This window comes from Oncorhynchus keta, chromosome 1 (assembly GCF_023373465.1).
Source record: "Oncorhynchus keta strain PuntledgeMale-10-30-2019 chromosome 1, Oket_V2, whole genome shotgun sequence".
NCBI lineage: Eukaryota > Metazoa > Chordata > Actinopteri > Salmoniformes > Salmonidae > Oncorhynchus > Oncorhynchus keta.
The window spans coordinates 50,237,910-50,263,985 of record NC_068421.1 but is presented as its reverse complement, the minus strand read 5'-3'; positions in this window follow the sequence as shown (position 1 = coordinate 50,263,985).

Here is a 26,076-nt window from a genome sequence, read left to right as displayed (position 1 = left end):
AGGTACCTGGTAGGTTCGTTGATCATTTGTGTGAGATTGAGGGCATCAAGCTTAGATTGTAGGATGGCTAGGGTGTTAAGCAAATTCCAGTTTAGGTCGCTCTGAAGATAGATGGGGGGCAATCAGTTCACATATGGTGTCCAGAGCACAGCTGGGGGCAGAGGGTGGTCTATAGCAGGCGGCAACGTTGAGATACTTGTTTTTAGAGAGGTGGATTTTTAAGTTCAAATAGTTTGGGTACAGACATGGATAGTAGGACAGAACTATGGAGGCTATCTTTGCAGTAGATTGCAACACCGCCCTCTGGGCAGTTCTATCTTGTCTGAAAATGTTGTAGTTAGGGATGAAGATTTCAGAATTATTGGTGGTCTTCCTAAGCCAGGATTCAGACACAGCTAGAACATCCGGGTTGGCAGAGTGTGCTAAAGCACTGAATAAAACAAACTTAGGGAGGAGGCTTCTAATGTTAACATGCATGAAACCAAGGCTATTACGGTTACAGAAGTAATCAAAAGAGAGTGTGTGGGGAGTAGGAGTGGAGCTAGCAGATAACGTCGGTAGTCCAGTTGTGAAGGCCCGTTGGGGCTCCGCGTTGGCGGGTCCGGATAGGTGATTGTAGCCCAGGAGTGGCTGATGGAACTCTTTAGCTGGCTAGCTCCGGAATAATTTATGTTTGCTCCGGGATCGACGTAAGCCGATAGTCACACGGATAGCAGCTAGCTAGCTGCGAGATCCAGAGCTTGCAGTTGAAATCCGGGGACATGGAGAGAAAAATAGGTCCGGTATGTTCCGGTCCGAGCCGCGCTGTACAAAACTGGTGATAGATTTTCGAGCTAAAGGATAGCTGATGACCACAAACCGTGGTTAGCTGAATACTAACTATTAGCCAGTAAAGAAGCTAACTAGCTTCTGGCTAGCTTCTGATTAGCTTCTGGTTAACTTCAGGCTAGCTTCTGACTAGCTTCTGGTTAGCTTCTGGCTAGCTTCTATGGAGGATTACAGATTTGAGGTAAATAATACTTTTTAAAAATGTTATAAATTGGTGAGGCTTGGGGTTGCAGGAGAGTGTTTTGAAGTTGAGTTTATGGAAAATAAAAAATATATATAAAAAGGTATGCGAAGAAAGTTGTAAATATATATATATACGGGACACGACAAGATGACAAGACGAGGACAAAAGACGCCTGACTGCTATGCCATCTTGGTGACAAATTATGTTGTGTGTTACAAACCTGGTTACCAAAATAGGCAGACCTACTAAACACACAACACAATCATTTCATCACAGCAAGCTTCCCCCTCTTCTTTGGTTTTAATGGGGATATTAACAGGTCTCTCTGACGCTTAATGATATTGTTTGGTCTGTTCTGGCTGCTATTGAATGTGTTGTTCATCTGACTGTGTGCTATTTGACTATCTTTTCTCTCTCTCGTTATCAACCCTGTTCGATTTGTCAACTGAGGTAGATAGGTCCATCTTTTGTTGTAATCAACTGTTTGGGGTCTCTCTGGTTGTTGTTGATTGGATGCAACCCCTCTAGGTACATTTGGACTGATAGATCCTCTGATCTAGATTAAGTCTCACTAATGTTGCTTTGGCTGTTTCTGCGCTGTATCAATGACATGTTGTTGGCCATATTTCTCTGTCTGTCTGTGTTGTTGACTGTGTTTGGTCTCTTGTGTATGCTGGTGTTGGGTGTGTGTCAGCCTAGCTGCACTCTGCCTTTCATCAGGAGCTCAAAGACTAGGAGACCATGGGGGTGGCACTCAGCGGGACAAATCACTTCAGAGAAGGAGGGAAGCCTGGCCAGGGTTATCTTCCCCAGCAACCCGAGCTGGCCATGTGGATAATGCCACAATGAATGTGATTTAGTCCCCCCCCCCCAAAAAAAGGGAGAGTTTTTATTTTTTATTTCAAGAGCTGGCAAAAATCTAGCTTTTCAAAAAGCTTGGCTTTGAGGGAAAAAAGTGACATAAGACCTTAAGCACTTCAACTAGTTTTTTTCTATTAATGGTATTTTGTATATTATTTCTACTACTATTATCGTTTGCTCATGCAAAGCTGTTTGGACACGTGAAATATGTTTGCCTCTTTAGAGATGACTCTTTCTTCTTTTCTACTAGCAGGCGTTAAATGTTATTTCGAGGAAATGAGGTCTCTTGGATAGTGGGAAATATTTTTGAGTCTCTCTCACTCACTCACACACAATTCTCTCTCTCTCTCTCTCTCTCACACACACACACAAAAGCAGAGATTCTCTCTCCCATTGCTTGATCTGCATCTGCTCAGTTCCTGTCTGCTGGCTCGACAGCACGGAGAGGGAGAATGCCTAATCAAATTTGCATAGGTAGGCAAGCCCTCAGCGCTTCTGGGATCCCTCATTACGGAACAAATAATGATTTTATGAAAATGAAATTCAACAGCTGAGCTGGGCTAATTTGGGCTTGGTGGTACATGTAGGAACCCTTCTTCTATCCGACTCGAGGGCGGTGTAAGGTATATTCCCTTCAATCAGTCCTCCTGAGAGACAACACACCCTAAAATGACATTGTAGGGCGTGTTGCACATTCTCTATGTACACCCAAACACACCGAGCACCTGCGTAAGCACAGGCATCTGATTCTATAATTACACGTCGCACCCATTTCCTTTTTCAGCACAGAGATGACTTTGTCATTTTTCACAGCCGTCATCAGTCCGTCAACCTGGGGAAGGACGAAAATAGAACAGTAAGATAGATCCTTTTAGCCTCCCCTTGACTCACAGTAATGGTAAAAACCCTTCCCGTCCACACGGCCAGACCCAATGCCCTCTGCAAAACTCTTCCTTTGTCGCTGCCGCAGGAGGTCACTTTCGTTGATGTGGACTTCCTGTGTAGCTTTATTTCTCTTTCTCACATTCGCTTTGACCATCAACCTTAATCCATATCTCTATGTGTCCATGTTCATTGATTCGACGGTCAAACAGTGTTTGTTTAACCAGCAACAATCCTCACTTTTTCCAGCCCTCCCCTCCATCGTTTCACAATCCCCTCATCAACCCATCTTCCAGCCACCACCAACGTCTACATCTGACTGGGAGGCGTCTGTGAAAATGGCTAACCTCCTCCTAGTCTAAGGTTTGGGAAACCTAATTGGCTGACGATCAGTCATCGACCCTGAGCTCTCCCGTCTGTCTCTAGTGGCTGCGTGCCAAAGGCTTGCCGATGACCCTCCCTCCCACATCCGGGACGATCTGATTGACCGGCATCCTTTGAAGGAGGCGGTTGTGTGTGCGGTGTGTGTCGAAAGGGGTGCAACTTTTCTTTGTTTGTTGTGGTCAGACGATTTTCAGTGAGGCGTGAGAGAGGTTCTCGTCGGCCCTCAAACTGCAGCGGGTCACCACCTACACAATGAGAGGGACTATCCTTGATCGAGGCTCTGAGATAGGGAGCTTACGGATATCTCCAGCTCATTATTCCTATTTGCCATCACAGTCCCAGCGCCACGCCGCTGTCCAGCATTATAATACATGGACTTCATCTCTATGAAAAAGTGGAGGGGAGTTTGGGGGGGGGGGGTGAAAAAAGCAATTTCCCATCATTGGAGTTAGTAATCCGTCTCTGATACCCCGGCTGCACTGGTCACCCCGCGATTTTCATAAAACCAATCTCTTTGTAACAGATCTGTACGTCTACATTGGCCACCTACATAATTGATAATACTGGCTTGTTGTGAATCATACCTGGAGGCTCCGCGTGATTAGAGCTTGCCTCATCTAATCTGGGCTTGGTTTCCCAAAATAAATGTAATGCTAAATTCATCGTTAGAACCTCTGTAGGAGCATCATGAAATCCGAGCCGTTTCCCAAAACCATTGTCACTAAAAGTTGCACTTGAAAAACACTCGTTATTTACCTGGCTGCCGCAGAACCACTCGTAGAATAGATGAGTGTGTTGCTAGAGCCTTTTCTCTTGCCTCCTCCGCATCACTTTATTCGCGTAAGATCTCCGCTAAACATAGAATCAAGATGTTTGGCCGCTGATAACTTCAGAACAAAGTTCACTACAAAGTCTGTGCAATTGTTAAAAAACAAGTCAAGGATAAAAATATGCTTCAAATGAAAACTGAAATGACGGTACATCACAGGCTCGACATGGGCCTATATATTTAAATCATATTGAAATCAATTTCATGTTCAGTCATTTGAGTTCTATTTTGCCAATACGCTACTGTAATTGTTGCCTCAATATATTTAATGAGATGTAACAACAGCGCAATGATGTGCCCAATCTGTGATTCAGTGCATTATTATTGGGTAAGCGCCTCAATATCTGCAGCCACAGGTGGTAATATCTCTCTATTGAGCTGATCTATCATCAGTACTGTGGAGTAATTAGAATGCTAAGGTAAGATTTGAATGGAAGAAAGCTGATATGAGCGCAGCGCTGCTTTTCTTTCGATCCTATCATTATCGACATGGTCTAATGACGCACTCAGCGACCATTCTCTTTGCGCTGTGTTTTGGGGAACAGCACGTTGCATCTTCAGCTGCTGTAGAAATTCTGCATTTTAAAAACATTTCTAAGCCTAAATTCAATCGCTATCGGGAAAACAGGCCTGGTCATTCAAATGGGTGCAGCGCTCAAAGGATACACTGCAATCCACATGTGTGTTGCTGGCATGACAACGGTGTACCTTGGTCATGTCCACTGGGGAGAAAGCATATTGAAGTGAACTTGTCCAATAAGAAAAGCAAATGTTGTTTTTTGTTGGTTGAAAACATTTTGTTACAGTGTGCCTTACTGAACAAGCCACAGGTGTGGGTGATTTATTCTACTATCTGACCTATCCAGACTTAAATGGATCTGCCCCTGCCCACCCATCAGCATTGATCAAACATTCCAGGCATAACCATCCACTCCCCTTTTAAATAACACAGTCCTATCATGTCTGTGTGCTCTGTCTTTTTTGTATATAAAGAAAACACAGTACTCTGGGATCAATAAGTACTTTACTGGTTTCTCTGAGCGATGGGCCCTTTGATTACAAATACCATTGTTGGTTGCAGATACAAGCCTTCCATTCTTCTCTTTTTCTCGCTACCTCCCTCTCACTCCCTCTTTTATTACACCCCCCCATTTGCACTCTTCTCTCTCATCACTCTATCCCTCCCTCACGACATCTTCATCACATGCTCTCCACCCTCCTTCTCTCCCTCCCTTTTCTTGACCTCTCTTCTCCCATCCTCCCTCACTAAATCTCTCTCCTCTCACGTGCTCTCTCTCTCTCTCTCTCTCTGTTCTTATTGTAATCATTCTGGCTTTTTGAGCCGCCTTCGGGGATCTGGGGCATGTAACTCTTTGATTAGATTATATACCTTGTCTATTTAGAAAGGGAGATTTATCTCTTTCATTATTGGGAGAAAGCATTTAATCAATAATTGTTGGGGGGAAATTTATGGCATGCGGCAGTCTGTTAAAAATCTTTGAGCTAGGTGATTTACAGCGACAGGCCCAGGGGTCAAGTAAATGCTGAATTCTGCATTTTTTTTTTACACACAGAAAATATATATAAAATGCTTAAGAAATGCTTCTTATTGTCATTTCTGCTCAGCTTCAGCCTAATTCTTTTTCAGTTTCACATCTCGACACGAATGAGAAATCTTTGCTCTCATCGTCAGACCAATCAAATTCCCCGTTCACAAACAGGCATTCTATCAGCAGACAACACTCTGACTGATATGTGCTATAGTTGCATGCCCGTGATCACTCTATTGAAGCAAAATAACACTGTTTACTTTCCAGCCAGGTCACCCGTGACACAAGTCAGTATTCAACGTCCATCCATGTCTGAGGACGTCGGGAGATGACGTGGAAATCCGCCACTAGGGGCAACAGTGAGCGCTGTTACCTTCAAGTAGGTTTCAGTTTTGCTTGGGCATTTTGGACAGGGATGGCGAATAGGTGTAAGCATCTGTGTAACAGAATAACTTTACATCCGTCCCCTTGCCCATACCCGGGCGCGAACCAGGGACCTTCTGCACACATCAACAACAGTCACCCTCGAAGCATCATTAACCATCGCTCCACAAAAGCAGAGCAAGGGGAACTACTACTTCAAGGTCTCAGAGCAAGTGACGTAACCGATTGAAACGCTATGTAGCGCACAACGCTAACTAAGCTAGCCGTTTCACATCCGTTACACTCACCCCCCTTTTGACCTTCCTCCTTTTTCTGCTGCAACCAGTAATCCGGGTCAACAGCATCAATGTAACAGTATAATTTTAAACCGTCCCCTCGCCCATACCCGGGCGCGAACCAGGGACCTTCTGCACACATCAACAACAGTCACCCACGAAGCATCGTTACCCATACCCGGGCGCGAACCAGGGACCTTCTGCACACATCAACAACAGTCACCCACGAAGCATCGTTACCCATCGCTCCACAAAAGCCGCGGCCCTTGCAGAGCAAGGGGAACTACTACTTCAAGGTCTCAGAGCAAGTGACGTAACCGATTGAAACGCTATTTAGCGCACACCGCTAACTAAGCTAGCCGTTTCACATCCGTTACATCTGCATCTAAAAGTTTGAGTTTTTCCCCCCAAGTCTATCCCAAACCTTAACCATTCGGAGTTAATGCCTAACCCTAAGAATTTAGAGTTTTAAAAAATGTAACCAGGCAGGTCAGTTAAGAACAAATTCTTATTTACAATGAACGGCCTACCTCGGCCAAACCTGGACAATGCTAGGCCAATTGTTCGCTGCCCTATGAGACTGCCAAATGTGACACAGCCTGAATTCAAACCAGGGACTGTAGTGATGCCTTTTGCACTGAGATGCAGTGCTTTAGACCGCTGTGCCACTCGGGAGTGGTTCATGCCTGAACTTAACCCGAAACACTTTGAAATTTGTCATTTGGAACAACTTCAAAATGATACTTTAAGAGATATGGATTAACGTCTAATTCTCACGTGAGACTGTGAGAGCTGGACTTTCAATATAAAATGCAGCTTTTTTGATGGCCTGCATTTTGAACATGCAGATTTCTGAAAGCTTGGCCAGAGCTTTGGACGAGAGGTGGCACAGCCATCGCTCAGCCCACCTGGACACATCCTGTCACTCAACTGCCAACAGCAACTTTAACACTATCCAACTTATTCCCCTTTTCTCCAAAACTGATACCTTCGAAATAAAGGCAGCCACCCAAACCTCCTTCCAAAAAATGTATGTTTTTTCTCCATTAGATGCCGTACCCCATGGTCGCCTTAGTAGAGGGATTGCCAAACCAGACATGAGCTGTGTACTTGTCCCTGAAATTATCAGGTGGCACAAGGCAGCCAGGGAATCCCGCCGGGAGCTCAATGCATCATGGGCAGATTTAAGGAAAAGATCCCATTCCTTCATCACTGCTGTTTTCAATCTGATGCCCCTGCTGTATTATTGTGTCGTGTGCCTAATGTCTGCCAGGCTGGTGTGAACCACTATCTCCACCATGCCTTGCTTACTGCACTGACGTTCCCCCTCTCTGCCCACCACCCGTCTCATCCTAGTAAGAGGCTTAGAGGAGCTCCTGGAAGCTGTCATTTGGCTTGGGACCGTGTGCTATTGTGGAATTGAGTTGCCGCTTTATCTCTCCTTGCCCGTGTGATTCCAGGCACCAAGTCCGCACTGTGGCCAGGCCACCACTGCTCTGCTTGGCTGGCTCCCGGCAGCAGGTGTGTACACGCGCGCGCACACACACACACACACACACACACACACACACACACACACACACACACACACACACACACACACACACACACACACACACACACACACACACACACACACACACACACACACACACACACACACACAAACACAGGCCAGGCTTAGCTGGACACTCTCACACACGACTGAGTCAATCTCTAATTTCTATGTTTGTGGGTTTGGAGCAAATAAATAGTGATTGAAGAGACTGCAGTGGTTTCGCAGGGGTTGGGAAACACGTGTCAAACAGGCTACTCTTATCTGTGGTGTTGTACACGGACAATGTCTGTTGCGACAAGATACCAGCACAAGAACTAGGTAAAAAACATAAACTCAGCAAAAAAAGAAACGCCCTCTCACTGTCAACTGCGTTTATTTTCAGCAAACGTAACATGTGTAAATATTTGTATGAACATACCAACATTCAACAACTGAGACATGAACTGAACATGTTCCACAGACATGTGACTAACAGAAAATGAGTAATGTGTCCCTGAACAAATCTCCTCCTTATGGACTGCACCAGATTTGCCAGTTCTTGCTGTGAGATGTTACCCCACTCTTGCACCAAGGCACCTGCAAGTTCCCGGACATTTCTTAGGGAATGGCCCTAGCCATCACCCTCCGATCCAGCAGGTCCCAGACGTGCTCAATGGGATTGATATCCGGGCTCTTCGCTGGCCATGGCAGAACACTGACATTCCTGTCTTGCAGGAAATCATGCATAGAACGAGCAGTATGGCTGGTGGCATTGTCATGCTGGAGGGTCATGTCAGGATGAGCCTGCAGGAAGGGTACCACATGAGGGAGGAGGATGTCTTTCCTGTAACGCACAGCGTTGAGATTGCCTGCAATGACAAGCTCAGTCCGATGACGCTGTGACGCACCACCCCAGGCCATGGCGGACCCTCCACTTCCAAATCGATGCCGCGCCAGAGTACAGGCCTCGGTGTAACGCTCATTCCTTCCACGATAAACGCGAATCCGACCATCACACCTGGTGAGACAAAACCGCGACTCGTCAGTGAATCAGCATGCCTAAGGCACGTTCACACAGATGAGCTGGGCATCTGGGCATCTTTCTTTTGGTGTTTTTCAGAGTCAGTTGAAAGGCCTCTTTAGTGTCCTAAGTTTTCATAACTGTGACCTTAATTGCCTATCGTCTGTAAGCTGTTAGTGTCTTAACGATCGTTCCACAGGTGCATGTTCATTAATTGATTATTTTTCATTGAACAAGCATGGGAAACAGTGTTTAAACCCTTGACAATGAAGATCTGTGAAGTTATTTGGATTTTTACAAATTATCTTTGAAAGACAGGGTCCTGAAAAAGGGACGTTTCTTTTTTTGCTGAGTTTATGTAGGCTTTACAGAGTTTTCATAATTGGTTTCACACCTTGCTTCTCCTCCTCATCCTGGACGCTAGCGGCACAGGTCCTGCTACTGTAACTCAATGCTTTCCCCCTAGATTGTTAATGTGGCCCCGCTGGAGCACTAGACTAGAGGGATTTCCTGGGGGGATTGTTTTTCTACCTCTCTCTGTCTCTCGGTCTGTACTCAAAGGCCACTCCGTAAATGAAATGGGCCCCATGGGGGAGGTACCCAGCAGCGCTCGTACATTCAATCATGTGTTATACCCCCATCTCACACATACAGCACACACTTAAACAGAGGAAATATGATTGACTGATGATGCCCACTGTTGGCTCACATATGGAGTGACATTGACTTGAAGGTCTGACCTCGCCTGTAAAATACCCAGGCCAAAGGGATTAATAGGCTTGGATTGACCATAAATTGAGCAGAAACTTGGGGTTTTGCCCGGTCTTGGACTAGTTTTGATTCGTTCCTTTACCTGTCTGCAACCCAGAATTGGGTTCAACATTTTGGGAAGAGATTCGTACATTTTACTCTTACAGGAAAAGTTATACCGGTATGTCAGATTATCATTTGAAAATAAAACAGAGTGAAAAACTGCAGAGCGGTTGGTAACAGCAGAATCTTGTCCTTTGAAAGTCATGGGAAACACCATGTACTTACTCAGCCAGGTACAAAGACTTGTTTCACCCCCATAGCTGCACTGATAAAGCCACGTCCACCCAGTATGGCCGCAGACATAGTTTAAATGGTTTTCTGAGTAAAATGTCAAACCATGACCTTTCTGAAGTAAATGACTCTGCATTGAAGACCTGATGCAGCTTTATGCCTTGATATACAATAGTTTTCACTGGTGTAGTGTATCTATCACTGACATACCCACACACCCAAGCCCATCTCTTTGCTATTCTAATTCAAAATAGCCTCTTACAAAATAAAACCTATAACGAAACGTGGGAAAGTGGGGTGTTTCCTGGAGATATTTTAACTGTTGATTCAATTCACTTGCAGTCAACCTCTATCGACCTGATGCAGAGAGATATTCTCTTATATTTCAACGTCTCTGGTCAAATTTCCCTGGCTTCTGTGGTATCACTCTAAATTATGCTGCACCTTTGCCACTCTGCATGTTCTCTCGCATTAATGCCGGCTGAAGGTTTGGTAACGGCCGTTTCGAAAGATATTCGAACGCCGGTCTAAATTGTGTGTGTTTGTGTGTGCCTTGCCAGAGGTCAAACTGTGTCCTGTTGTGATGTGTTAGGTTCTAAATAGCAGAGTAAGAAATGGACGGACACTATGAAAGTTCCAACCAGGTCTATTCGCCCAATGGGTCGAACAGCTGAACAGACAAGAGACATATTCACACAAGCACTGATATTTAACCCTTTCTCCTATGCTGAGTCTCGTCCTACACATCTGAACAGCCAGTGTTTTATTGATATCGGGTTCATCCTCACTTCCTCTGACCCGACGATGCCCCCAAAAGTGCTCACTCCTCCCCAACTCACAGCTGTCATGTTGACTCGTACCAGACGGTGTCTTTTTTTCAGCCCTTAGGATCCCCAATTGATAACAGTAACATATCCGGACAGAATGAAAATGTTATGCATTCCCCTCTCTCCCTCAGTGGCATGAATAAGTATATTTCGTATTTTCAGGACCCCGACTGATGCAAATGATTTGCGTGTGTGTCTGTCCGCCTGTATAGCTTCAGATGTTGCCTTTCCCACTAATGACAGACAGTTTGTTTGCACTTGATAGTTATTCTAATTAGCTGGAAGACAGGAAGGCAAAAGCCCGAGTTTTATAGCCACGCTGCATGCCAGCTCAGTAGCAGTTAGTGTTCAGCTGGGTCCCGGCTATATTGGGGAAAAGCCTTTAGTCTCTCAGCCTCCTTCCCTCTCTCCATTTCCTGATTTCTGACAGTGAGTGATGGAGAGGCTGATGGCCCTCTGGCCTTCACAAGGTTAACAATTATAGCCCGACTGCCAAAAACCATAAAGGAACTGCAGAACCACCCCGTTAGCTTCATCTAAAAAGCCCAGAGATCCAACCATCAATCCGGCTGTCGTTTGGGACTTTGGTGATAGATAAACCAGGCCTTGGCCTTGTAGGATTGATCTGGCAAGTATAAAATACCTGATACGTGTTTTTAAGTGCTGTTGTTGCATCCACAGAGCACAGCTGTCGCACTTGTTCAAAGCGTCCGGTGGTTGTATGATTGTGTTGACGGGGGAAGTGTGTCGTACAACACAGTGCAATTCACAGAAATGCATTCACTGTTCTATACTTCTACTATAGGCAGTACCCATACTCTTATTTTTTATACCAGTACTCTATGTAGGCATACACTGCCATAGTCAGTATCACAACATGTGTACATTTGAGAAGAGTCGCTTGCACAAGGGTTGGGGTGGGAGTGTGTGAGTGTACGTGAGCTGGGGGCCGTTCACGCAGTGTGCAGCAACCAGCCCAGTGGGAAGGCTAGGTGATTCTATTGAATTGTGGGTAGACCCCGGAGAGGGGTCACATGCTGAGCCTGGCTCTCACCGTTGCCCTCACCGTTGCTACCTGTTCAAGCAGCTCAGCACACTGTCAAATGAGCCCCTTACCACAACGGAGGACTGGGAAATGAAAGGTCTAGCTGTAGATGTTTTGCTCTTGTACTACCTCCCCTTGACTTTGGGTGTTTATTAGAGGAGGTCGGGTGAACCTGAACATGGATATATTGCAATGTACAATACAACAAACAGCTGCATAACCTAATGTATACAGTAACAGTGGCTAGTTTCTATCCTCCCAAGGTTGGCTTGGAGCCTATGGCTGAGACATGTGATTGAATGAGCCCCTGACATTGAGCGTGCACTTATCCCCCCCCCCTGTCCTTGTGGGACTCTCTCATCGACCGGTGGCAATCTCAGAGCTTTTCTACAGAAGCCAATCACAGTTACACGCCCCCCCCCCCTTACCTTGCATATCAGCTTTGAAGTGACCCCATTAAATCAACAAGGGTCAGAGGTCAAAAGGTAACCAGATTTACTGCAGGTATCGGGATTTGTCTACATCAGTGGGGCACGAATCGTAAGACTGCATTGCCACCCTGTTCCCTTTCACTGATTAGAAGTGACAGCTTTCTTTTCTTCAAGTGAAAAATGTTTCCATCTGTACTATTTCTTTCTCTTAACCTGACTCAACAGGTTAAGAGAGGCGATTAAACGAACTTGGAGCTGAACCCACCATCAATATCTTAGAGGAAGACAAAGCAGAAGATAAACTAATAAGGAGAGAATAAAAAAAATAAAAAAGATGCAGGTGCAACAGTGAGAGAGATGTCAGTTCTCGTAGCGTACAGTGGAGGGCACTGTGTGCTTTTCCTTACTTCCTTCAGTCCCCGTTTTCCTCTCGTTTCAGTGATCCGCCCGCCTGGCATCCCATCGTTCTATTGGCCCGGAAGATTGAAGCAAAGAGGGCTAATATCAATCAGTGGGTGCATAAACACACTCTTAAGTCACTTCTGTAATTAAGAGCTGCATTGAGTCAGCCCTTCTAGTATGGTGATAATGGCAGTGGTGGATAGCACCTGAGAAGCTGGTGGGTGCACTAGAGCGTGAACAGCAAAGGGAGGAAGTTGTGGATTGAGAAATGGTCTCAGATACGGGCAGGGAGAAGGGGAGCTTAATCTCATAATTAACGAAAGAGCCTTCATTTGAGGTTGCAAGGATGTCCATGGCATGTTTGAAAGATCTGATTTTTAAAATGGGTTAAATGTTATTTTATGTTATGTTACCATGCAACCTGATTCCCATTCATGATATACAGTAAAGGAACACTTGACTTGAGAATAGAGGCCTTCACAGATCCAATATATATATATATATATATATATATATATATATACATAGATCCAATATATATATATATATATATATATATATATATATACATACATATATACATATATATACTGTATATAAAATGCAACTGTTTGGATCCATGAAGGCCTCTATTCTCAAGTCAAGTGTTCCTTTACTGTATCTCATGAATGGGAATCAGGTTGCATGGTAACATAACATAAAATAACATTTATATATATATATATATATATATATATATATATAAAATGCAACTGTTTGGATCCGTGAATATATATATGGGTCTCTATAAAAAATAAAAATAAAAATATATATATATATATATATATATATATATATATATTTTTTTAATTTTTTTATTTTTTTATAGAGACCCATTCCGAACGGACCTGAGGACAACTAGACCAGTTCAGTATACATGATACATTTTTAAGCTACTTTATTAATCGGTGCTTATAAAGCGTGAGGGAGCGGAGTTAGCTCTGTGTGTAGGCTACTGTGAGTGTGAGTGAGTGACACATAAACAAGGAGGCGGGGAGGGAGAGAAGAGAGACAGCAACCAACCAAGCAGACTCGTGCTATAGTAGACTAATATCAAAATCAAATAAAATGTTATTTGTCACATGCGCCGAATACAACAGACCTTACAGTGAAATGCTTACTTACGAGCCCTTAACCAACAATGGTCCTTCTGTAGCTCAGTTGGTAGAGCATGGCGCTTGTAATGCCAGGGTAGTGGGTTTGATTCCCGGGACCACCCATACGTAGAATGTATGCACACATGACTGTAAGTCGCTTTGGATAAAAGCGTCTGCTAAATGGCATATCATACAATACAGTTTTAAGAAAAATAAGTGTTAAGTAAAAATAAATAAGTAAAACATATAAAAGTAAAAGTAAAAATAATAAAAGTAAAAAAAAAAAATTTTTTAAAAATAAATAAATAAAAGTAACAAATAATTAGAGCAGCAGTAAAACAACAATAGTGAGGCTATATAAAGTGGGTACCAGTGCAGAGCCAATGTGCGGGGCACCGGTTAGTCAAGGCAATTGAGGTAATATGTACATCTAGGTAGAGTTAATTAACAGAGAGTAGCAGCAGCGTAAAATAGAGAGGGTGGAGGGGGCAATGCAAATAGTCTGGGTAGCCATTTGATTAGCTGCTCAGCAGTCTTATGGCTTAGGGGTAGAAGCTGTTAAGAAGTATTTTGGGCCTAAACTTGGCTCTCCGGTACTGCTTGCCGTGCGGTAGCAGAGAGAACAGTTTATGACTAGGGTGGCTGGAGTCTTTGAGAACTTTTAGGACCTTCCTCTGACACCGCCTGGTATAGAGGTCCTGTATGGCAGGAAGCTTGGCCCCAGTGATGTACTGGGCTGTATGCACTACCCTCTGTAGTGCCTTGCGTTCGGAGGCCGTGCAGTTGCCATACCAGGCAGTGATTGGTGCAGCTGTAGAACTATTTGAGGAATAGCTGCCATAGCTAGGTTATTTTTCATCCAATATGATAACTTACTACCTGTCTTGACTGCATCAAACAGGAAGAAGCTAGTTAAGCTAGCTAGCTAGGCTATTTGAGGCTGCATGTGTGGTCTCTTCCTTAACAGTTACAAACAACAACAACTCCATTCATAATATAAAGTAGCAGTCTACCTGTTTGCTCTTGGTCATTATAGCCTATCCTTCTCATTTAACTTTTAAATTCCATCATTTTAATTCCATCTTCCATTGATTAGATACCTCCTGACTTTTGCCCAAAAACAGAGGCTCTATGACTGTAGCTCATTGCCGCTTTGATGACTTATGATTGGCCAACAACAACAACAACAAGCTACATGCACCTCTGTGGTGAAGAGAGACATTTCTCTCTCTCTCGCTATCTCTACTGTAGCAGACACATTCAGATCTGTACGTCAGTTAAAAATTACACACATACACGAGACCCATGACAATCAGATCCAACCCAGACCCTTGATATTATTTCGAATTCTGGATCCGGACCCGTGTCGGGTCTTGGGTATTCGGGTACAGGTGCATCCGTGAAGACCTCTACCTGAGAAGGCTAAAGGGAAGGGAGAAGTGAAATGGGGTTTGGAACAGGGGAAGGCTACTAGGCTATAGTTTAAAGCCAGGCTAAAGAGGAGAACTGTTGGATGGAAACTGAGGAATCGTCAACAACTTTTCTCTGATGCAGCAAGCAGTTAATTCTGTCAACGCACACTCACGCACTGCCATCAGCAACTGACTTCCGTGCCTCCGCTGTGTGGGCAAGTGTATTCACCCACTTTCCCGTTAGACTCACTGTACATAAAATTACCGTCACCCACAAATTACTTCCAGACCTCCTGTAACTTGAGCATGAGCGGCAGCCCCCGCAAACAGTAACTCCTACTGTACTGGACTCTATTCCTCTCGTCATCTCCCTACTCGCTCTGCAGCTCTGTATTCTACGTCCACAGTCCGTCTTCAAGACACATAGTCCACAGTCCGTCTTCAAGAGACATAGTCCACAGTCCGTCTTCAAGACACATAGTCCACAGTCCGTCTTCAAGACACATAGTCCACAGTCCGTCTTCAAGACACATAGTCCACAGTCCGTCTTCAAGACACATAGTCCACAGTCCGTCTTCAAGACACATAGTCCACAGTCCGTCTTCAAGACACATAGTCCACAGTCCGTCTTCAAGAGACATAAAACGGTGGCCTTCTACTCCCTTCAAGTCTGCACTGAGATTTTAGATCTCTTTGAAACGGCCTCTCTGAAAGACAACAGAAAATGCTCCCAGACAGTGGGGAATCGTGGATATTTCGTGGCCAATTGTTATGCCAGACTCAGAAAATCCAGAACAACACAGGGAAATCACGCGCACTAATGTTACCAGCAACAACAACCCACACTGCTTACTCAACCTATGGTAGAGTAACGCCAACAGTGACACATCCAAGGGTGCTGAAAGGTCAGCGGCCGTAATACCTGCACACACTCCAGAGCGCACGTTTTGTGAAACACACGGGCCGAGAGAAAGACCACCGTCAAACACAGCATGATGTTAAAGAATAAGCAGTCCATTCACTCTGACATAATAAGCCAGTCGGTCCCAGTCTTAAGAATACAAAAATATAACCATTAGTCTAAACATTTCCAAATCGCACTGTTACTTCCCATTACAAACATCGCGATGGCGTTCAGCACACAAAACAACCAGTGATCTAAAGTTTAAATGGCACAATGTTTCACCAGAATTAATCCTTATTTTCAAAGAGATAACTAACAGCAAGCGAGCTGCAGTGAAAAATACTTTTCCACTCAGCAGACGGTGATCATTTGTAACTTAACTTCTTGTTGAAAGTTCATCTTGAAAAGGGCGAAGCTAACAAACTCGCTCCAACATCCGCTTTGAAAACATCACGCAAATCTCCAAATATAACGATACTCGGCGACGAAACTGCAGCAACAGAATTCCTCAACAGAATTCGTCAAGGCTTGATGTTTTAATTTCACCATGTGGTGCCATATCTTAGCTGTCAGTAAAACTCTGCAAAAGTGAAACTAAAACAACATTTTAGGCATTCATTATAAATGGTTAGGGTTAAGGTTAAGGATAGCTTTAAAGTTATGTTTGGGCGTTCATTCTGAGTCGTTCAATTATTATACTTTTTTATTTTTTATTTCAAATAGTCAGTTAAGAACACATTTTTATTTACAATGATGGCTTACCGGGGTAACTGCCTTGTTCAGAACGACAGATTTTTACCTTGTCAGCTTGGGGATTCAATCCAGGAACCTTTCGGTTACTGGCCCAGCATTCTAACCACTAGGCTACCTGGCGCCCCATTAGAGGGTAAAGGTTTGGGAATGGCTCAAAACAAAAAAAGAAAGAAAAAGAGTCTAACACTGGGATTGAAGACGTGACCCTCGGAGCAGGAGTTGATGCTTTAAACACCCATCCGCCATCCCCAACACTGTCGCCAGCCGTAAGCCTACTACAAGGTAATAGGCACTCACATTGCCCCTAGTGGACGGTATAGCTTCCACATTCCGCCAGGTCCCAATGTAATCTGGTACCAGTAGAATCGTCACCTCCACTCGTATTCAGTTAGATAATGGGCTGCAACTGTAGGTATTCAACACACCCCATGTTTGCTGGTCCTCACATTGGTGTCTCCCATTGTGTGTGCTCTCCTTCTTCAGCCTCTTTCTTTCTCCATCCCTCTTCCTCTCCGGGGTATGCGTGATAGCAGCTAATGCTTACAAACATGTATGGCGCTGAAGGAGTATGTAAAATACAGATTGAATTCTGAAAGAGTGGATGAGGAAGAGGGAGGGGTAGGCTATGCACCGGGAGCTGAGTATATGCTGGTGTCATTCGCATAGCATCTCTAGAGATGAGTCTACCGAACTTTGAGGTCCTTCAAAGTGCTAGGCTAGGGCTAACCCAGTGCTTGTAGTGTAGCTGTGCGTTGTTTAGGCTATGGCTAACCCTCTATAGTGGTTTTATCTACAGCAAACCCAGTGGCTATACTGAAACTGTGTTTTACACTAGGCTAAAGCTCACCCAGTGGTTGTAGCTGTGTTTTGCAGTTGGCTAAAATTCACCCAGTGGCTGTACTGTAGCTGTATTTCACATTAGGCTGAAGCTAACCCAGTGGCTGTGCAATAGCTGTGTTTTACAGTTAGCAAGATTTAGCCCAGTGGCTGCACTGTAGCTGTATTTCACAGTAGGCTAAAGCTAACCCAGTAGAGGTGCAATAGCTGTGTTTTACAGTTAGCTAGATTTAGCCCAGTAGCTGCACTGTAGCTGTGCTTTACAGCAGACTACAGTTAACCCAGTGGCTGTACTGTAGCTGCTCCTTCTGGCGCAGCTGTCTAAGGCCCTACATCGCAGTGCTTGAGGCATCACTACAGACACAGTTTCGAACCCAGGCTGTGGTGCAGCTGGCCCTCGACTGGAAAACCCGTGAGGTGGTGCACAATTGGCCCAGCGTTGTCCGGGTTAGTGGAGGGTTTGGTTGGCTGGGGTGTCCTTGTCCCATCGCTCTCTAGCGACTCCTGTGGCGGGCCGGGCACATGCACACTGACACGGTCGCTAGTGTTACAGTGTGTCCACCAACACATTGGTGCAACGGGTTAATCGAGCAGTGTGTCAAGAAGCGGTGCGGCTTGGCAGGGTCGTGTTTTGGAGGACAGTTTGCTCTCGAACTTTGCCTCTCCTGAGTTGCAGCAATGGGACAAGACTGTAACTACTGTACCAATTGGGGGGAGGGGGAAGGCTTCCAAACTTGTTCCTTCGCTGTCCCCATAGGATAACTCTTTTTGATTTCAGGTAGAACCCACTTTGGGTCCAGGTAGATTCCTTCTGGGTTCCATGTAGAACCCTCGGTACAAAGGGTTCTAGTTGGAACCCAAAAGGGTTCTACCTGGAACCAAAAGTATTCTTCAAAGAGTTCTCCTTTGGGGACAGCTGAAGAACCCGTTAAGGTTTCTGAATGTAAGGCTGTTCAATCTGAAACCACGTGGACACTTTTTACTCTTGCCATTATTATTCTGCATTGTCTACTAGGTGTCAGTAGCAGTGGTGGACTGCTTTGAATGCTGATTATAGGAACATATTCCAAATTGGAGGGATGTCTGCTTTAGAATGTATTATACAATGGAGTGTATGGGAGAAACTGCAAGTAAAGTGTACAGCACAGTAACTTCACAGAGTTTCCCCATATATTTAGTTTAAATAGAAGAAAAGTCTGTTTTAGACATGGCCGTAGACTGGTAGGGAAAACACTACTGTATGTTGTCTTTGGTGTGAGTGTGGGGATTTGGTAAATTAGTGATCAATGTAGAATCGATTGCTGGAGAAGCACCATACAGTAGTGTCACGTAGAAGGCCTGTTGTAGGTCTAAGGAATACTAGTTACCAGACTGCACTGGCTCTGACTCTGTACAGGGATAGAACACACAGGGGAAAAGTGCTGTAGTGCGCTCTTCATTATAATCTACTACAACAAAACCATTCCATTATTTACAATCAATACACAATTATCCACAGAGCGGACGAATATCTTGTTTATGTCAAATAATTTCCCCGTAATGGTTCCACTTGACCTGTGGCTGGATTGAGTAGGAGGGGAGGGGTGGGGGGGGGTACACGTCAGGAGATGATGAACACTGTTTTGGGTCCACCACTGGGCTAGGGTAGGCACGAAATGCAAAAAACCTATAGGAGCAGCTTGAGAGACAGACACCTCTGAAACCAAGGGCCATGGACCCCTCACCCAGTCACTGTAAACGGCACACATGCTACAGGCTTGTCCCATCAAATGCAAGGTCAAGCAAACGGTTACCGTGCCCATAAGTCATTAAGGGGGGAATGGTTCAGTTTCAAGGCAATGAGGATCAGTGTCTCTACCTCCCTCTGGTTAGGGCAGTGGTCAGGTATCCGATATTCCCATTAGCCTCTATCGCTCAAATTGGCTGCTGACACTGTGGAAAAAAGCCCCTATGCCTTTAAGGGTCTCCTCTCTCTCCTCTCTTATTGGAAGGCACTCTAAGAAAAGGAGATCTCCCATTGCCTTATTGATTGGGGTGCCCTGGGGAGTGTCTACCTTCAACGGAGGAGACCGAGGGATCTGTTTCCAGTGGCTCACATCTTCTGCCTGTCAACACTTTAAATTGCCACTGGAGCCAAACAAGTAACATATGAGGCATTCAATATGTCAGTTGCAGTTAGTCAGCGGGTAGGATGATCAATGGAGGTCTGCTGAGGGGGATGGTAAAACAAAGATCCGCCATTTTGGGGAGACAAAGAGGAAAATGGTCACTTGATTTCCATTTGACTGCAGGTGAAATGAGAAACGGAATGTAATTTGACAGTTCAGATTCATATCCCCAGTGAGCAGAAATTATACAGCTGAAAATGGACCTGGGTTTTATTGTCCTTCATTGATGTGCTGGCTAACTTCCATAGTTACCTCAGGTTTACCCCCCAGTGTTCTTAACTCACCACACACACCTGAATGGAGCACTCACACCTGAATGGAGATTTGATTGACTAACATCTGCACAGGAGGGTGCCACATTAAAGTCAACCCCCTATCACGTCGTTTGACCCCGAAATAAACAACACTTTAAGTAGAGGAGCCTTTACATTTCATGCTCTGTTAATTGACTATGTCCTGCAGTGGAAGACAAAGGGAAGAGAAGAGTCCGACTAATTTCACCGAGAACCAAAGTGACGTTCGGACTGGTGAATTATTTAATGAAATGACATTGTTTTAATGTGAGCAGACAAAAGGGTAAGGGACAAGAATAATGTAATAAGCCGCTGACTCAGTGAAAAACCAGAGGAATGCCAATGAGCTAACGCAGACAGACGCTGACATGGAATGAGCTGTAGGAATGGAGTCGGAGTGAGAGATCAGTGTGAGTAAAAGGACACATCGTACGAGTACAGCTCTCTCTCTCGTTTAAACATGACATTAACCAAATGTTTTGTCTTTTGTTATCAGGCACATAACCTGTCAAAGGACACCTGGAAAAGTCCTAGACGTTTTGTCTGTACATTACTAGAAAAAAAAAAAAAAAAAAATATTCAGATGTGAGGATAAAGGGAAAAAAACGATTTCATTTCTAAATGCAGTTCAACTCTAGTACAGTACTGTTTTCCTGGGTTTTTAATCCGTAACGTAAACTCACCCCATTCTGTACAAATGTGCGCAACCGCAACATTCAGACGAGGCTACAAAGAAAACTAATGGGACTGTAGCGACTGTGTTGACTTCAAAATCGGGGATGTGAACTACGTACTTAAGCGCTGAAAAGTAGAAAAAAGGACTCTCCGTTACATCGTGACGTGTCATGCCGTAACATACAGCACGCATACAGCAACTATTTCTGTCTTACAATCTCCCTCCGCCAGGTGTAGCACTTCTCTCATCCTTTAAAAACAAGAAATGGACAGTGACGGGGGTAAGGGGAGGATGCCTAGTCATTTTTTTGCGGCATCATTGCATGTGATCATCATTCTCAAAGCCGCTGTTTACTTCTTAGATCACTTTAGCACCGCCCTAAAAAGCCGATTCAAATTCGGCACGAACCTACAAATAGGTATGTAATGACACATTATATAAACTCTTTATAGTGTTTTATTTACATTTTAGAGGCGATAAGGTGATAAATTGGACAGATCAAGTGAAAAAAAGCTATTTTCCCACACAACATCTCTCTTTCTCACTATCACGCGTTAGTTTTATTTCACCTTTATTTAACCAGGTAGGCTAGTTGAGAACACCTTTATTTAACCAGGTAGGCTAGTTGAGAACACCTTTATTTAACCAGGTAAGCTATTTGAGAACAAGTTCTCATTTGCAACTGCGACCTGGCCAAGGTAAAGCAAATCAGTTTGACAAATACAACAACACAGAGTTACACATGGAATAAACAAACATACAGTCAATAATACAGCTTGCAGCAATTACAGCTGCAAGTCTCCTGGGGTATGTCTCTATAAACTTGGCACATCTAGCAACTGGGACTTTTGCCCAATCTTCAAGGCAAAACTGCTCCAGCTCCTTTAAGTTGGATGGGTTCCGCTGGTGTACAGCAATCTTTAAGTCATACCACATATTCACAATTGGATTGAGGTCTGGGCTTTGACTAGGCCATTCCAAGAAATGTAAAATGTTTCCCCTTAAACCACTCAAGTGTTGCTTTAGCCGTATGCTGAGGGTCATTGTCCTGCTGGAAGGTGACCCACGTTCCCAGTCTCAAATCTCTGGAAGACTGAAACAGGTTTCCCACAAGAATTTCCCTGTATCTAGCACCATCCATCATTCCTTCAATTCTGACCAGTTTCCCAGTCCATGCCGATGAAAAACATCCCCACGGCATGATGCTGCCACCACCATGCTTCACTGTGGGGATGGTAATTCTTGGGGTGATGAGAGGTGTTGGGTTTGCGCCAGACTTAGTGTTTTCCTTGATGGTCAAAAGGCTCAATTTTAGTCTCATCTGACAAGAGTACTTTCTTCAACATGTTTGGGGAGTCTCCCACATGCCTTTTGGTGAACATCAAACATGTTCACTTATTTCTTTCTGGACACTCTTCTGTAAAGCACAGCTCTGTGAAGGGTACGGCTTAAACTGGTCCTATGGACAGATACACCAATCTCCGCTTTTTATTTGGTCTCTGATTAATGCCCTCTTTGCCTGGTCTGTGGTTTTGGTGGGCAGCCCTCTCTTGGCAGGCTTGTTGTCGTGCCATATTCTTTCAATTTTTGAATAATGGATTTAATGGTGCTCCGTGGGATGTTCAAAGTTTCAGATTTTTTTTTAACACAACCCTGATCTGTACTTCTCCACAACTTTGTCCCTGAACTGTTTGGAGAGCTCCTTGGTCTTCAAAGTGCCGCTTGCTTGGTGGTGCCCTTTGTTTAGTAGTGTTGCAGACTCTGGGGCCTTTCAGAACAGGTGTATTACAGTTGATGTTGGAAGTCTACATATACCTTAGGCAAATACATTTAAACTCCTGGTAAGAATTCCTTGTATTAGGTCAGTTAGTATCACCACTTTATTTTAAGAATGTGAATTGTCAGAATAATAGAAGAGAGAATGATTTACTTCAGCTTTTATTTCTTTCATCACATTCCCAGTGGGTCAGAAGTTTACATACACTCAATTAGTATTTGGTAGCATTGCCTTTAAATTGGGTAGCCTTCCACCAGCTTCCCACAATAAATTGGGTTAATTATGGCTCATTCCTCCTGACAGAGCTGGTGTAACAGAGTCAACTGTATATACTGATATTATGTGACAGAGCATGTGACACTTAGATTGCACACAGGTGGACTTTATTGAACTAATTATTAGACTTCTGAAGGTAATTGGTTGCACCAGATCTTATTTAGGGCTTCTTAGCGAAGGGGGTGAATACATATGCACTCACCACCACTTTTCTGTTTTGAATTTTTTACCATTTTTAAAAATTTCACTTCACCAATTTGGACTATTGTGTGTATGTCCATTACATGAAATCCAAACAAAAATATTGTTAAATTACAGGTTGTAATGCAACAAAATAGTAAAAACGCCAAGGGGGGTGAATACTTTTGCAAGGCACTGTACACCAGGAATATACAGGCAGTAATCTGTTTGCTCTGACACATACACTGTACACTCCATAGGGCTCCCCTTCCCTTTAATACACACACTGTCACGCACAAGCTCATACTGTTCATGGACCTCTCAAGCTTGCTTGACCTGTTATACAGACACAATCAAATAATCCATACCCTCCCTTCTCTATCCCTCATCTCCTTCCCCTCGAACAATGTCACAGACACAGGCTCCTGCTCAGAGGAGGTGGTGGGGTGGGGGGTGGGGTGTGTGTGTGTGTGTGTGTGTGTGTGTGTGTGGGGGGTAGGTCTATCCCTGTTGTGAGCTGTATTGTCACACAGAGCCAGGGTAATTTATGTCCGCTTGTAGCTCTGGATTGCTGCGACAGGGGTTGCTCCCTGGGCACTTCTGAGGCCGACCCTCACAAGTCAATGTTTGGGCTCTTATCTGGAATTATTCATGATCTGCCGGGCACGGCTGAAGCTTTAATCATACGCCTGTTACCCTTCACGTCAGTGACCCTCTCACAAAGACACACACACGCACAAATACTGTACACACACACACGTCACTGCAGGAGGAGAGGTCAATTACTGATGTGATCAGCCCTTCCTTGAAGGAGCTTTTTCTTTTCCTCCACAGGGTGCCCATGAAAGCTGTCTGACTCGGCCCTGTAGAATGGACATGGTGCCATGGTGGTGGGACAGTTTGTCCCATTAAACCTCCCACCGATGATTATGTCATTTGAACGTTCACACCTGTAAACCTGTAGCTCTAAGGACAGACGTCCTCATTTCATGTTTGTTAAATCTCTCTTGGCTCAGATGATACCATTGTTTTTTCATTAACTCCATCTGTCATGGCAAATGACTTGTCAGGGAGTAATGAGCTGGTTTCTAAATATTATTTTTCTCTGTTCTACCTCTTGCCAAGACCCATTTGGACCAAAGTGAGGAGCGGAGCATTTTGGTGCGCTCATAAAAGAAAACAACCTGCAGTCACAGTAATGGCTTAAGTTTTTAAATCAAATCATTATCCACCCCCTGTCTACGGACATGGTCCTCCTCAGCATGCAAGCCTCTGTGTGTCTCGAAAACATCATGGAAATGCTTTGATTCAGTTTTCCAGTTGAAATGAGGACAGTGATGAAACAGAAGTGCAAGTCAGTGAGCTTTTTGTACCGCGAACACTGGCTTGTAGATCAACTCAAATGTTACTTGTCATATGTTTCGTAAACAACAGGTGTAGACTAATATTGAAATGCACTGAAGGAGATCACAACTATCATGGATACATTAGAACTAGTGGATATATGGAGGCTGCAAAACCCTGACCTGTTGAGATATACATGGAGGAGGCTTAATCAAGCTAGCTGTCTTGACTACTTCCTGGTCTCATTCTTGCTGGCATCAAAAGTTTAAAAAGTATTAATAGGAGACCGAGTGAAATGGGTCCACCATCTAATTGGCCTCCACATAACTCCACGTGGACGGGGAATATTGGAAGTGTAATCCAAGCCTACTGGATGACAATTTGTTCTTAAAGTATCAACCTTTCTTTAACAAGCCATACAATGCTGGTTACAATGTCAATTTTATTCTCCAGCAAAGACAGAACAAATATTACAACAAATATTATGGTTAAACTCAAATATATTGATAAAAAAAATAAAACATGTCATTTAAATGACATTTTTAACTGTATTATATCAAGGCACAAGGCGAGACCCAAATGCAGACACAGGAGGCGGATGGTTGGAGTCTTACAATGTTTATTAATCCAAAGGGGTAGGCAAGAGAATGGTCATGGACAGGCAAAAAGGTCAAAACCAGATCAGAGTCCAGGAGGTACAAAGTGGCAGACAGGTTCCTGGTCAAAGTTCAAGTAACAGACACATCTCAAGATCAACTGTTCAGAGGAGACTGCTTGAATCAGGCCTTCGTGGTCGAATTGCTGCAAAGAAACCACTACTGATGTCACGTTCTGACCATAGTTCTGTTGTTTTATTCTTTGTTTTAGTATGGTCAGGGCGTGAGTTGGTGTGGGCGGTCTATGTTGGTTTTTCTATGTTGGTTTTTGTGTTAGTTGTCTCTGATTGAGAATCATACTTAGGTAGCCTGGGTTTCACTTTTGGTTTGTGGGTGCTTGTTTCCGTGTGAGTGTTTGGGCCACACGGTACTGTTTCGGGTTTTGTAAATTCACGGCATTGTTTATTGTTTTGATTCAGTGTTCAGTGCTTTCTTTAATTAAAGGCATCATGAACACTTGCTGCGCTTTGGTCCGATCCTTACTCCTCCTCAGACGAAGAGGAGGAAATCCGTTACAACTGAAGGACACCAATAAGAAGAAGAGACTGGTGTGTCTTTGTGAGACACAGAGTAGGTGAACAGATGATCTCCGCATGTGTGGTTCCCACCGTAAAGGAGAAGGTGTGATGGTTTTGGAGTATTTTGCTGTTGACACTGTCAGTGATTTATTTAGAAGTCAAGGCACACTTAACCAGCATGGCTACCACAGCATTCTGCAGTGATATGCCATCCCATCTGGTTTGTGACAAGTGGAACTATCTTTTGTTTTTCAACAGGACAATTACCCAACACACCTCCAGGCTGCGTAAGGGCTATTTGACCAGGAAGGAGAGTGATTGAGTGCTGCATCAGATGACCTGGCCTCCACAATTACCCAACCTCAACCCAATTGGGATGGGTTGAGATGGAGAGTGAAGGAAAAGCCACTAACAAGTTCTCAGCATATGTGGGAACTCCTTCAAGACTGCTGGAAAAGCATTCCAGGTGAAGCTGGTTAAGAGAATGTCATCAAGGCTACTTTGAAGAATCACAATATAAAATATATTTTGATTTTGGTTACTACTTAATTCCATATGTGTTATTTCATAGTTTTGATGTCTTCACTGTTATTCTACAGTGTAGAAAATAGTCAAAGAAAAGAAAAACCCTAGAATGAGTAGGTGTGTGCAAACGTTTGACT